This window comes from Catharus ustulatus, chromosome 13, assembly GCF_009819885.2.
Source record: "Catharus ustulatus isolate bCatUst1 chromosome 13, bCatUst1.pri.v2, whole genome shotgun sequence".
NCBI lineage: Eukaryota > Metazoa > Chordata > Aves > Passeriformes > Turdidae > Catharus > Catharus ustulatus.
The window spans coordinates 2630628-2644219 of record NC_046233.1 but is presented as its reverse complement, the minus strand read 5'-3'; the positions used below and the strand labels follow the sequence as shown (position 1 = coordinate 2644219).

Sequence of the window (13592 nt, the reverse complement as noted above, 5' to 3'; positions counted from 1 at the left end):
GCACCCCCCTCCTTTGATGCCATTCTTCTTTCTCAGGTCCTCTGGGACAAATCTGTAAATTACCTTCCTCTGTGTTGCAGGGATCTGCAGCAGGCACAATTCAAGTAGCATTTAAATATTTATTTGTCATTTCCAGAGCATTATCTGAGCCTGACTGGCAGGTTTTTTTACTTTGTCATTTGTGTATCTGTTCGGGAGCAATGCACGGATGGAATGTGAAGGTGACATTGCAGCAGGGACTGCTCATCCCTCTTTGTTTGCTCCTCCTGTGCCATCCGGGGATGCAGGAGCCTGGGAAGCTGCTGGTGCCATCTGTGGCATGGCCAGAGCAGTGGGTGATGCCAGCCCTGCTCCTGGCTCTGCTCAGACACTGAGCAGAATGGAATCACAGAATGGCTGAAAGAGACCTAAAAACCATCTCATTCCAAGCCTCCTTCCATAGGCAGGGACACTTTACAGAACTCCACAAATCCCCAGCGTTTCCCCCACCTCACATCCAACACTCCTGCACTGGTGCTGCAGCTTCCCAGGGAGCTCATCCAGGATTTTGGCCAAGACTCTTCTGTAACATGAAGGGAAAGTTCTGACTCAGGGGCCTCTGTTCCAGGTGTTCCCACCTGGGGAAGGGACACTGAGCAGCCCCAGCTGGACACTGGGATGTCACACACCATCTCTGTGCCCTGCTGGCTGTACCCAGGCACTGAGCTGGACACTGAGATGTCTCACAGCATCTCTGTGCCCTACTGGCTGTACCCAGGCACTGAGCATCCCCAGCTGGACACTGGGATGTCTCACAGCATCCCTGTGCCCTGCTGGGTGTACCCAGGCACTGAGCTGGACACTGGGATGTCTCACAGCATCCCTTGCCCTGCTGCCTCTGCCCTTGCTGTGGCACACAGAGCTCCCTGTGACCAGCAGAGCCTGGAATGAGCTGCATTCCCTCATGAGGAGTCTGCCAGCTCCCTCTGACCTTTGGGGAGCTGAAAGCCAGAGTGACTGTGCTTGAGGAACATCAGAGCAATAAAACCCCACTGCAGCACTGGGAGTCCAGACACGCAGACACTTTGCCCATACCCACAGAGAAAAAGATTGGGTTGTAATTTCTCAGCTTTAAAAATCCCAACAGATTTACCATACCAGGGCACCTATCTCTGATTCAGGCCACAAGGTTTTTGGACAGTCATAAATCCCAGTGAGGAAGGGTGAAGGTTTTTCCCTGGTAGTACTCAATGAAAATCCAACAGCAGGCTCAGTTCAGTGCAGACTGGAGACAGGTTTTCTCATTTAGACAGACCTGGTTTTAGTTATTCCTCTGGGAAACAAGCCCCGTGGTCAAATTTTAAACTTTAGGAACTTGCTGCAGCCAGAGAACCCCAGAGCTGCCAGTGCCTGGTTGTTCCACAGGAGGAATGATCCCTTCCCTCCCCCAGGTGGGAACAGCTGGAACAGAGCCCTCTGAGTCACAATTTTCCCTTCATGTTACAGAAGAATTTTGGCCAAAATCCTGGATGAGCTCCCTGGGGAGCTGCAGATCAGTGCAGGAGTGTTGGATGTGAGGTGGGGGAGATCCTGGGATTTGTGGAGTTCTGTGAGGTGTCCCTGCCCATGAGGGAGTGTTGGATGAGATGTTTTTAGGTCTCTTTCAGCCATTCTTTGGGTCCATGATTCCCTGGCAGCCCCAAAGCAGGCTCTGAGCTCAGGCTGCTGTGAGTGCACCTGAGCACAGGAATCAGCTCTGCCCTGCTCTGCCTTTGTCATGGGAAATATTCCCAGTGGTTTTGGGGAGCAGGGAATTCTTATTGTTTAGACTCAGCCTGAAACCACAAGAACTGCTATAAATTGGCTGGCTCTAATAAACCCGCTGCTGTAAATCAGCTGATGGATACTTGTATAAATTTTGTATTTTTTTCCCCCAAGTTTTCCTACACTTTTCACTGGAAATGTTTTTGAGATAAACCCTTTCCTTCAATCTGACAGCTTTTTTTTTGCCCATCCTTTGTCCATAAAGCCCACTAATAATTTCTCCAGGAAATGCCATTAAGATTTTCTTTCAGCAAAAGTGAGCAGCCCTTCAGAAATCCTTTATCAGGTCTGGTTTTTCCTGTTGTGGTTTGCCTCTTGCTTTTCTTTTTATTTTTTCCCATGGATAGCTGTAATTTAAAGCTTACAAGATCGATAAGTCCAAGATGCACAGCATAAATGGGAGAAGCAGACAAACAACTGGCAAAGATAGGAGACAGCTGATGAAAATGAATTCAGCTATAAAGCATTTGAGTTACTGTTCTCTGCTGTGATTTCTGAGAGAGATTAAGAAATAGGAGGAGGGGGAGATACAAATCATCATTCCCTCCTCCCTCAGAATCTCAGGTTGAAATAGTGTTGGAATTTCTTTTTTTTTCCACAATGTCTCTAAATAAACAGGAGATTTTTTTTAATTTTTTTATTATTTGGAGGAGAGCTTTTAATCAATTGCAGGAGAATTGGTTTAATACAGAGCTAACTGGGGGAAGTGCAATGGCAGGAAGTCTGGACCTGATGTAATAACAGCATCTTGTCTTGAGCTCCCTGAATCCAGCCCTGTGCTAAACTGAAATCCTGAAAATGGCCTCTGTTTGTGGCAGAAGGATTTTTCCACTCAGCTCTGCAGCCCTGGTGATTGTGGTGGGGCTGGGCTGGGCTTTGCTCTGTTTTCCAGCCTGGGCATGTCTTGCAAAGCTTGGCCCAGGCTGGCACAGCTCAGTTGGGCTGTGCCCAGCTGGCACAGGCTGTGGCTCAGGCAATTTGCATTTGGCATTACAAATTGCAGTCACATTGCTTTGGGCAGGGGGGGCTCTGAAAGGACGAGGGCAGTGCCAGCAGAGAGCAAACACTGCTGGGCTAAAGCCTCAATAGAAGTCAAGGAGGATTAAGGTGCAGCTCAAAGTAGAATTAGGGTTCCTAAATCACCACAGAGCTTTAGAAGATGTTTTCTGTTCACATCAAAACCGTAATTTATCGACAGAGGGGTCACACTGTGCTAGTGAGTCGTGTTTCTGTGAAACTGCAAACTTGTGTTGATGGGGAGATTCTTGCAAATGTTCCCTCTGTGCCCATGGCCACAGAAACTCCTGCAAGGCTGAAGATGTGTGTGGCAATAAGCACTGACATTTTATATATTTGCATCTGTGTGTGCTGAAGTTGTCTCTGTTTACCCCAAAAGATCAGGGGCACTTTGCAATATGAATTAAACGTTCTAGGATCCAGCTGCACGTGGGCACTTTGGGAGAGGGATTGGCCCTGGCCATGGGGAAATAAGTCTGTCTGCACCTGGTGAAATGAGAGCAGATAAAGAGATTATCAGGGAGTGACGAGAAAGAAAATAGGTTAGCTGAATTCCTCTTTATCACTTCTTCTCCCTCAAGACGTCTCGCTGAATATCTTGTCATTCATACTGAGAGGCTGGAAAGAAAATCACTTTTAAAGGTGACCCCCAGAGGTGAAACCAGACCAAAGTGGTGCCCCTGTGCTTCTGTTGCTCCTGGCTGACACAGGAATCAGTCTGGCTGTAACATTTGGGAGAGAGGAAAAGTGGGATTAGAGCTCCAAAGTGGGATTAGAGCTCCAAAGTCTTTTCCATGCTCCCAGCACACAGTGGAGCATCCTGTGAGCCAGCTGCAGGTGGGAATGTCAGAATCAATGGCAGAAGTGTGTCTGTCCTTGTAGTGAAGGTACAGAAATGCAGTTTTGGTCAATGTGTTTAAAACAGGTGGAATGTATTGGAAAAAAACCCAAACAAACAGTTAAGGGATTTGTTCCTCTTGGATGTGCTTTTCTTCCTGGAGTGTTTTTTATTTCTTTTCCTTTAAAAAAAGGTGACTGTTGAAAATCACTTTGAAACCTGTTTCATGTTAGGAGAACAATAATGTAGGTGGTGATTGATAAGATTTATTGTTTCTGGGTTCGTGTTATCTTGTGATTCTGAGGAAAGCTGAACCTTATCTGTTTGGTGCTGGATAAACACTTACCAGACTTCAGAGAGCTTGTGCTGTGAGCAGACAAGAAAGGCAAAGGAAGAGAGGGAGGGGAAATGTGCAGGAAAGTGCCTCGTTCCAAGGCCAAACAACAGGTTTGGAATAAAAATCAGATCTCACTCCAGCCCATTTTTTTCTATTCCATGGGGTATGCTGCTTCTGTTATTCAAATGTGGAGAAACCTCTCCTCCTCCAGGTGAATGAAGGGCAGGGAGAATGGGATCAGACAGAAACTCAGCATACAGGGAAAAAAAAAACAAACCAAAGGAATTGCACTGATAAAGGTGCTGGTTTTAGATAAATTCAACATATGACATGCCATTACTCAAATCCCAACTCTGTCTTTATTTCTAGATGCAGTAAAGTGGGGAGAAGGATTCTGATGTAAAACTACGACCTGGCCATGCACTGATGAGGAAACAGCCACATGTTCTGGTTAGAAATACATAATTTTCTTTTCAATTAAAGATTTCTGTTTTGGATGTCGATTTTATTTGCCTCTGAAAGCCATTGTAACCATTTGTTTGATATAATTTCTATCTGGAAAAAGCTCTTTATAAAGCACAGACACGTGTGTGTGTGTGTGTTTGTGCATGTAGGTGTGCTCTGGAATGATTCCCTGGGATTTTAATTCCCTGGAGGGTGTGGGCATGGCTTTCAGAGCCTGACAGCTCCGAGGTCAGATGGAGCTTGTTTGTCTTCTCTTTTTGCAGCTCAAGCAAACATTGCTTATTGTGTGTGGAGCTGAGCCCTAAGCCAGGCTTTATCCTGTTGTAGCAACTAATTGGTGAGGAAATCGTGATTTTACATTTAAAAAAGCCCCCTCAGTTCTGGAGAAAAAGGTGCTGTGACCATTCTACCCTGATTATTTCAAGGTCAGTGTCCCCTTCCACCCCAGCTGCTGGTGGCCATCAGGGCAGGGAGGGCTGGAGGGATTTCCTTGCATTTCCTAAAAGTTGAAGAGAAATGGCAGAAGAGCAGGGCCTTTGTGGTGGCACTGCCAAGCACTGCTCAGCAGGGAAAAAAGGCTCCAAAGCCCTGCAGTTATTTATGGCTTGGACCTCTCCAGGACAGTTTGTTTCCAGGGGACTTTAGTGCCCAGGGACCCTTCCTGTAGGGAGATGTGCCTGGAGGAAATAATCCCACTGCCAAGGGGGTTCTGTCTGTTTATTTAACTATTTTTAAATCCTATTCAAAAAAAAACAACAACAAAAAAAAAAAAAAAAAAAAAAAAAGGAAAAAAAAAACCTTCTGTAACTCTCTTTTCTTTCTGTGTGTGGCTGCTGAAAAGGGAGTCTTGGCTACCAATATATGCATTTCCCATGAACTTAAATTAACAGGAACTTCAAGGTGGAAGCTTTGTCTATAATGGGATTTATTTCCTTTTGAGCTGCCATCTTTTAGGATTTTGTGTTCTCCTCGCTCACTACTGTAGAGAGCAGGTTTCTTATGTATCTGCTGCTGAATTGCATTTTGGGAACTTTTGTGATCTGTAAAAATCAGAATTATGAAGTTATGGACAAAATACAGTTTGTCTGAATAGAGTTTAAAATGTTTTAGGATTTTTAAAAAATTATTTTCTTATACCCACTGATAAATGGATTTTTTTCAATTACAACCAGTGATTGTTCCAAGCAGAAAATAATTTACTGATTTCTGATTAACCCCAGCTAATCAGGCAGGCAGTGGGGTCCAGCTGCTGTGTAGGTCCAGATCTCCATCAAATCTGGTTTTATTTCCATTTATCTCATTGTGGAAACAGCTCTGACTGAAAAGCTGACTTCCTTGTGTGTTTGGGAGTTAGCTGATCAACCTTCCCTCCTTGCAGAGCATCCAGCTGGAAAGGCCTCCAAGGAAAGATGGGTGGGTTTGGGGTTTGAATGAAAAAGAAGAAAGATTTATTCTGCTTTTCTTGAGGGGACTCTTCTTGCACACCTCCAGAACCTTTTCCTACCTTTTATTCCCAGCCCTTCTCCTGAAGGATTTACTTTTTTTCTTAGGGGACAATCTTTGTTGTTTCTTCTTGCACACCTCCAGAACCTTCTCCTACCTTTTATCTTTTCTTCTTGCACACCTCCAGAACCTTCTCCTGTATTTCATCTTTTCTTCTTGAACACCTCCAGAACCTTCTCCTATATTTTATCCCCAACCCTTCTACTGAAGGATTTACTCTGCTTTTCTTGGGGGACAATCTGTGTTTGTTGTTTCTTCTTGCACACCTCCAGAACCTTCTCTTGTCTTTTTTCTTCTTGCACATCTCCACAACCTTCTCCTACCTTTCATCTTTCTTTCTTGCACACTTCGAGAACCTTCTCCTATATTTTATATTTCCTCCTTGCACACCTCCAGAACCTTCTCCTCCTTTTATCCCCAGCCCCTCTGTGGCAGGGTGTCCCATGGGCTGAGCTGTTCCATTTCCAGGGAGGAGCACTGGGAATGCAGGCACAACATTCCAAGTGCAGGCTTGAGCAGTTTCTGGAATCACAGAATCATTTAGGCTGGAAAACACCTTTAGGGCCATCAAACCCAGCTGCCTGCTGAGGCCACACTAACCCATGTCCCCATGTCCCCAAGTGCCACATCCTCGTGGTTTTTGGATACCAAGGAAGTCCTGAAGTGCTGCAGCCCTTAGAGCTGGAGCTTGGCTGTGGATGTTTGCAGTTTGGAATATTTCCTGCCTTTGGATCCCAGCTCAAGCCACCCACTCGTGTGGTTTTGTGCTGCTTCCTCTCTGGCTGAGCTGTTTCTTGGGGCTGGGATCAGCCTTGTGACCTCCCTGCCCTGCATGACCAGAGAATGAACCCAGAGCCATTCACATGGGGCTCCAGACTGGAGTTAATCTGTGCTGCCCCACAAATAACTGCATTTACACACAGGGGCTTTTATTTATGCATTTCTCCTCTTTGTCAGAGAGAGGAATTGTAATTAAGATTTCATTATGTGATGAACTCCCTATATTTAGAGCACTGCTGGTGAATCTATTACCTTTTAAAAGATATTTGGCAGTGGGAAAGTTGGGAATCGTTCATTTTCATTGAAAATTCAGGGCATGATATGTGAAGCTGTGTTTATGAGGAGAGTACATGCTCCTGTCATTTTATACTTGCTTAAAAGCTACATAAGTGGTAGAGGAGGCTCCCATCCTGAGGAGAAGAAAGGGCTCATTAAAAAGATTAGCTCATAGAGAACAAATTAAACTTCAGTGCCCTGCATAAAGATTATAATAACTGTAATAATAAATGAATTAATAATGCATTAAAAGAGAATTCCTTCAGTCAGCTTGTCACACACTTATCCTTGAAAATTGACTTCAGCAAGGAGTGTCACAAGAGCTAATGACCTTAACTGATGGATTTGGGATTTTTCCACACTCCAAAATCCACTCAAACCCATATTTCTGTATTTTTAACAGTTCGTTTTCTGGATAGAGATGGAATAAGTTGGGCCATTTGGTGCTGCAAGCTGGGTAGGGGAAACTCTAGTTTTAACCCCAGGTAATCAGAATTGGTAAATCCTGAGCCCCTGGAAGGGGAAAATTGGCAATCCAGTGCTGGAGGCTGCACAAGAGGTGAACATCTTGGGCTGATGTGGGGTACAACATTTATGTGGAACTTACAGAGAGTAGGTGTAGATCAAATATTTGGAAGAAATTCCTCCCTGAGGGTGGGGAGGCCCTGGCAGGGTACCCAGAGCAGCCCCTGGATGGATGGGGCTAATAAATCTAGGCCAGGTTGGATGGGGCTAATAAAAATAACTAATAAAAATAAATTTCAAGGTTTTGTTCCCACTGTTATAAATATGAAATTATCAGGGTTTAGGAATTAATTACCAAGTTCAGCACTGAAATAAGAGGCATCCATGGGATTTTATTGAGGAATTGTAGGTGCTGAGGCACCTCTCAACAGCAGAAAAGTGAGAGTTTGGGGATTTCTGCTGTCTCCTCTGGGTAAGGGCTGAGTTTCTAATGGCTATTGCACTGGGGAAAATTGAATTAAGGGAATTGATTATCCAGACATAGTAAACCAAAGCTGGTTGTAAAATGCATCTTTAAGCACCTGGGTACCTTTGAAATGAATCCATTATTCACTCCTGAAACCCAAACCTGCTCCTCTAAGCCCAGGCACTGCTGAAGAGGGAGTCTGTGGTTCTTTTTCAGAATCTTGAAAGAATTGAGGCTGGAAGGGACTGGAAAAAGGAATCTGTTGGTTCCAGAGATTACAGGGAACACTTGCCCTGTTCCTACAAAATCATGGAATGGTTTGGGTTTGAAGGGATCTCAAATCTCATCTCATCCCAACCCCTGCCATGGGTTGGAACATTTTCCACCAGCCCAGATTGCTCAGTTTATAATGATTATGTCACACTGGTGCTTCTCTGTGCCCCCAGTTACACTGCAAACAGGTATTTGTAGGTGTTGCTTTAACACTCAGCTCTGCCTGTGAAAGACATGAAAGCAAATTCCTTCTGGGATGCCTTTTTTTTTTTTAATTTGAAAATAATTGAAAATTCATCTCTAGTGTTTTGTTACTTTTATTGGAAGGGTATTTTTAATAAAAAAGTCTCTTTCAGTATAAAAAGGACAACATCAATGGGGTTCTTATCAATGCTGTGCATCATGTTAATACCAGAGCCAACAATGAGTTGTGCAGGTATTATACCAGAACAAAGGAAATTATTGCAGGGATTTTATCAGAGAATATGTTGAGTTTGCTTGTCAAGCCATGCAATATGTGCTCTGCTTTATTTGCTGGCTGGTGTCAGAGCAGCTGAACAGTTGCTGGAGTTTGCACAGGGATTCTTTTCTCTCCCTGAACTGGTTTGCTTTGGCACAATATTTGATCCACGCTGGGAAAATAGTGAGATATCAAATCAAAGTGATGCATTAATACCTGGAATTGTTACAGCTCAGAGGATTGCTGCCTCTGCCTCATTTGAAGTGGTCACTTGAGGTGCTGGAAGTGCAATCCCCTTTTCCAGCCTTCCCAGCAATAAAGACTCAGCAGGGTGCTGGGTTTTGGAGCAGAGCAGAGAGAGCTCGGGGCTGGCAGTGGAGAATGGGGAAAGCTCAGTCCTGCTTGCTGGGCTGGATCTGCTCCTCTAAACCTTCATTAATCTGCTCCTCCAAACCTCCAAACCTCCCTGGATCTGCTCCTCCAAAATTCCATGAATCTGCTCCTCCCTGCTCTGCTCCTCCAAACTTTCCTGCTCTGCTCCTCCAACCCTCCATGGATCTGCTCTTCCAAACTTCCCTTAATCTGCTCCTCCAAAACTCCCTGGCTCTGCTCCTCCAAAAACCCCCTGACCCTGCTCCTCCAAACCTCCCTGCTCTGCTCCTCCAAACTTTCCTGCTCTGCTCCTCCAAACCTCCCTTAATCTGCTCCTCCAAACCTCCCTTAATCTGCTCCTCCAAAACTCCAAACCTCCCTGCTCTTCTCCTCCAAACCCCCCTGGATCTACTCCTCCAAAACTCCCTGACCCTGCTCCTCCAAAACTCCCTGACCCTGCTCCTCCAACCCTCCATGGATCTGCTCCTCCAAACCTCCCTGGATCTGCTCCTCCAAAACTCCCTGCTCTGCTCCTCCAAAACTCCCTGGCTCTGCTCCTCCAAACCTCCCTGGATCTGCTCCTCCAAAACTCCAAACCTCCCTGCCCTGCTCCTCCAAAAACCCCCTGACCCTGTTCCTTCAACCCTCCAAACGTCCCTGGCTCTGCTCCTCCAACCCTCCATGGATCTGACTCTGCTTCTCCAAACCTCCCTGCTCTGCTCTCAGCAGCACAATGCTGAGGTGTTCTTAAATTTCCAGTAATGAGGCTGGGCTCATTAGCACTCTCATCAAATGGCTTTCAGTTGCTATCAGTGTGACTTGGATTTGAATTGATGACCTTGAGATAAAAGGCTTTTTATTCTATTACCCATCTCCTGAGCCATCAAGTCTTTAATATGCCGTGTAAAATCAGTTTTCAGATGGTATTTCTTTTATATAACGTCGTCATTTGTTACTAATGATGTCTGATTTTGGGTGCTACAAGCTATAATTGTGCACAATAGTACTTCAGTTATTCCTATTATTTCAGATTTATCTGCTGTATTACCAGATACTTGTAGACACAGAGAAAATAGATTGGTAATAGAGTGTAATCCAGTTTTATATAAACGAGTTAATAAAATCACATAAAAATACAAAGTTAAATTCAGCATCAGCAAAGCTCATGTGTTACTTCAATAAACTGAAATATAAAATTCTACTTTGATGCTGAAATAAGCTTTACTGCAAAATGCTATATGGGACCAGCAAATGTATGGAAAATTAAGGACAAATGAGTAAGAATATGTAATGCAAACATCACAGTGAAGGAAGTTTGTTGCATGTCACCCTTTTCCTCCTGAAGGCTTTTTCCTGAGGATAATATGGAGAAGATCAAGTTAAAAACCCAATGTACACAGGAGTGTTAGCAGTGTAACAAGGGAACTTTTCCTGCTCTGGTTTTGTGTCACTGTGTTTGTTTGGAAAAGACAAACCTGGCAGCACTGGGGTGAGGAGGAGCCTTTAGGGAGGGATGCTTTGGGAACTCTCAGGTATGGACAACTCATTGTCCATGGCTCATCTGGCTTGGAGGTATCCAATATGAATTTGGAAAGGATTGCAATCCAAGACTGATGCTGCAACCAAATTAAATGGTTTTGTTCCAGAGGAGGTAATAGCATTTCTATAAGATGTTATTTATAATAGCATTTCTATGAGATATTATTTATAATAGCTTTTCTATAAGATTATATTTATTGGGTTTTGATGCTAAAAAAAATAAGGGGTAGGATGCAAATCTGGCCCACATTTGAAGGGGTGAACCAGCTGAGCCCTCTGCATCCCCTGCCCAGCACAGGTGGTCGTGTCAAGGTCATTTTGGGAGCTCCAGCAATGGGTCACAGCATTATCTTGGAGATAAAGTATGGAAATTATTAACTGTACAGCTCAGCCAGCTTTCCATACGCTCTGTCCTTAATTTCCCTCTCAGTGAATTAAGGCAGCCACTGGTGGTGCTCCCAAAGTACAACTGATTGGAGCCTTCTTAATTAAACCCTGTCATGTGTTGGAATATTGCTGCCATGTCCCTTTCCCAGCTCTCTCTTGATGGAGAGAGCAAACATCCTCCTTTCTAGGTCATGTTTTCTGAATCTCACATGGATAATTACCTCCTGTGTCCTGTGCTTAACATCTGGTGATATTTCCCCAAACACCACTTGTGTCTGGCAGCAGCCTCTCCTTGCTGACTCACGCTTGGGTTTTATCCTTTCCAACCTCTGTTCCCACTGCCTGTCTGAAAAAAAAAAAATTTTAAAGCTTGCCCTTGGTTATTCCCAAAATAAGTAGCACTGAATATATTTTTATTAAATTTTTTATGTTATTTCAGATAGTTTTTCACCATAAGTGTTGTCCTTTAGTGTCCTGGTGAATCCCTCCCAATGTGACTCATGAAAATATGGGGCCAAGTCAAAAACCTGTGGGGCCTCAGTTTGGAAGTGGAAAGACAAAAAATAATCTTTGAGTGTGTTTATTGTCAGTGTAAACTCACAAGTTGTTGAATGGACCTTGCTGTGACAAACATACTCTGTTTGTCTATTCAAACTGTATCACATCCTATTCCCTCCCATGATTGGGTAATTATCCTGATTTTTTTAAAAAAGGAAAGATAGGGTTGACATGACTAGAACTTCACATCTTGGCGGTTTCTTCTCACTTTATATTCCTGGAGACCCTTACAATTTAATTGTTGATTCATTTGTTCCTGGGTCTTCCAGTGATCTGAATTTATGGAGACCTCCTTTTTCCCACTTGTAAAAAATAACTGTTCTGTTTAACCATCTTTTACCCTCAGTCATTCCCAGAGAGTGCTAAAAACTAATTCCTGCCTATTTAAAGAGAACTTCAGCAGGTCCAGAAGTATTTCGAAAGGAATTTAATCCTTAGTGATTTATGCAGTTGTACCTTACCCACACAGTCCTCAGCTCTCTGCTCAGCTTGTGGCTCAAGTCTAAGTTAAATGAATTCTCTTAAGGGTCTGGTCACTGTAAAATATCTTTTTTGGGGAAGAAAGAGTTAAAAAAGATGTATAAAATGCCAACTTTCTGTGATTTGCAGTTCTTTCCCAGGTAGATAACGAACTAATGTTGCCCTTTACCTTTAAAATCCCTTTTTGCAGGCAAGGTAGGAAGAAGGGACCTTGTCACCAAAAGTAAAAGGTTCTTTTGTAAGTGACCATCTTTTTTTTTTTTTTTATTAATCATGGCTAATTCAACTACAGAAGGGTTAGAAAGGATTTATATGAATGGCTTCTTATTGCTTAATTAGTCTTCATTAATTGGATTGGAAGACCTGAAGATGCACATTTGTGCATTACCCACCCAGCCACGATAACCAGACAGCTTTATTATTATTATTATTATTATTATTATTATTATTATTATTATTATTACTACTATTATTATTACTATTATTATTACTATTATTATTAATACTATTATTATATTATTATTAATAGTAATATTAATATTATTATTATCTCAGCTCCAGGTCAGCCTCTCTGAGTGGAGCAAACCCAGTTTAACAGCAGCAGCAGGAGGTGCAGGAATTGTTTTGGGACAGCCCAAACATCCAACACAGAGGATTTAGAGGGGTGGGAAGGGTTAAACTGGAAATCTCGCCCATCTTGGTGTGCACTGGGATTTTGGTAACACTGTGAAAGGTATATTGGAATAATAAATGCATAGCAAATATGATAAATGTATTAAAAAAGAGTGGTAAATTGCAGCCTGTTTTTTTTTTTTTTTTTATGTCTCAATAGTTAATTCCAAGTCCTGCCCCTGCAGATTTGGAGCATTAATGTATTTCATTCTGCTATGAAGAATATTCCTCTTTTCTGCAATGCCACCTACCACTTAGGGATTTCTGAGACAGATGTGATATTAAAGTACCTTCAGTCCTGTGCTTTGGAATAAAAGAAATAATTTAAAAGCAAAAAACAACACAGTGCCCTTCAGAAAATGGAAATATAAATTCATTTTCTGAAAGTGACTGAGCTACTATTGAATTATTTTCTGGATTCATTATTTGACAGAATTGAATAAGAAAATGCCAGAGAGTGGAAAGTGATTAAAAATGTAAGAATTAATAGCAAAAAGTAGATAAGCAAATGCTATGTGACGTAGGGAGGATTACAGAATAAATTTACCAATGACATTTATTTTGGAAGCCAGTTCAGATAAAGAACAGCCCTAACAAAGTCAGTGGGGCAAACCCAGAAATGTTGGCTAAGAATAGGAAATAGGTTCTGGGCAAACTGGTTTTGGGGGAGGCATTGTTATTTTCAAGGATGCTTCATGCCTGTGTTAGAGAAATGCTTATTTTTCTTAATTCTTTCATGAAATCCTGCAGATTAATGATGCAAAAAAGGCTTTTTGATCATCTGTTGAGCTGCTGTGTCCCTACAGGGTGGTTGTTTTCATTAACCAACAGCTCTACAATGCAGATTTATGTTAAAAAGTTAATAATAACCCTAGAGCACAAAATAACAGGGAAAGCAATT

The 13592-nt window shown here is 42.9% G+C and overlaps 1 protein-coding gene across 8 annotated transcripts in view; it reads left to right on the top strand.

Moving 5' to 3' along the window:
* Positions 1 to 13592, top strand: part of CHL1 (cell adhesion molecule L1 like) — a 135233-nt gene that overhangs the window by 28317 nt on the left and 93324 nt on the right. For 6 of the 8 annotated variants that reach the window (XM_033071976.2, XM_033071980.2, XM_033071975.2 and 3 more), the window contains exon 3: positions 4365 to 4445. The exons of 1 other annotated variant lie outside the window; for it this stretch is intronic. The gene's annotated coding sequence lies outside the window, so the exon portion shown is untranslated. Of the gene's footprint in view, positions 1 to 4364; positions 4446 to 4723; positions 4886 to 13592 lie in introns of all 8 variants that reach the window. One more of the 8 variants, XM_033071977.2, reaches the window with a different exon arrangement.